The 1250-nt window shown below is 50.4% G+C and overlaps 1 protein-coding gene across 2 annotated transcripts in view; it reads right to left on the reverse strand.

The window, feature by feature from the left end:
- Positions 1–1244, reverse strand: part of SNAP23 (synaptosome associated protein 23) — a 48355-nt gene extending 47111 nt beyond the window's left edge. For both annotated transcript variants that reach the window (XM_008059335.1, XM_021712938.1), the window contains exon 1: positions 1146–1244. The gene's annotated coding sequence lies outside the window, so the exon portion shown is untranslated. The remainder of the gene's footprint in view (positions 1–1145) is intronic.
- Between the last annotated feature and the right edge of the window lie 6 nt (positions 1245–1250).

The raw sequence follows: 1250 nt of genomic DNA on the forward strand, positions 1-1250 counted from the left end.
CCTGTAGTTCCAGCTACTTGGAAGGCTGAGGCGGAAGGATCGCCGGAGCCCAGCAGGTCGAGGCTGCGGTGGCCGGGAGCGGTCACTGCACTCCAGTCTGGGCGACAGAGTGAGACTCCAACTCAAAAACAAACAAACAAAAAAAAAAACAAAAACAAGAATGTGGGAGAACCATTTCTATTTGGCCATATATGCACTATTAGTATTTTACTGAGACATTCGGAACCAGTCATTGTGGCAGCATGGCAAATAAAGTAAAGTCCCTCTAATTCTTCAACTATCTGCTACTAAAACGCTACACTATTTCCACAAGGCTGAGGAAACACTATCACAGAGCTACCAGTATCCAAATTCCCCTTTCTGGCACCATCCCCCCACTACCATCCCAGATGACCACAAATAGCAAAAGGCAAAATGATACTCCCATCTTCTCTTTTTCTCTTTTTCGGTTTCCTTCTACCATTCAGCTGCCTTTCCTAACACTGTGGTGACTAATGATTTAAGAAGAAAAAAAACAAACAAAGGCTGAGGCCAGGAGTTCGGGCAAAATAGAGACCTTGTCTCTGAAACAAACAAACAAACAAACAAACGAAAACACCAACACTTAAAAAATTAAAAAGAAAAAAGAGACAGGTGAAAAAGCACTTTACAGTACCCCCCCTCCCACACACACTACTTCAACCCCGAATTATGAAACGCATTCTTTTACTGATCTTTCCCTTCGTGCAGTAAAGCCGCAAGGGTGGACCTTCCTAGAGAGCAAGAGCTATACAATGCCACGGACAAAGTTCTTCTTCAAACCATTATCGCAGAGCTCTCTGATCACTGAGGTCACCACACAGTCCCTTAATCCCGACCACAGTGGGGGTGAAGGGTGACAGGGAAGGAACTGATCTCGTTCGGTTTCGGGGAAGAGTCCGGGGAACCAGCCACCAGCCACCCTTCCTCCACCGGCCCCTTGATCGCCTCCAGACGCTTCGCGTCCACGCTCTGGGCCGGATCTGCCAGAGGCCAGAGCGCCCCCACACCTCTCCTCAAGCCTGACCCCACCAACTTTTCAAATGACATGATATACTCCTTCTTCTGGGATATACTTTCAACCTTCATCCCGGCCAGCTCCCACAGTCCCACTCCTGGAGACTCACCAAACGGTTCCAGCCACCCCTCCCCAGCCGCGGCCGCTCCGACACCTCAAGACCAGACCCGGCGCTGTACCCTTGTCGCGCCTGCGCGCGCCCAGGCCGCGCGCC

This window comes from Carlito syrichta, unplaced genomic scaffold, assembly GCF_000164805.1.
Source record: "Carlito syrichta isolate Samal-C Ts95f unplaced genomic scaffold, Tarsius_syrichta-2.0.1 Scaffold91562, whole genome shotgun sequence".
Lineage (NCBI taxonomy): Eukaryota > Metazoa > Chordata > Mammalia > Primates > Tarsiidae > Carlito > Carlito syrichta.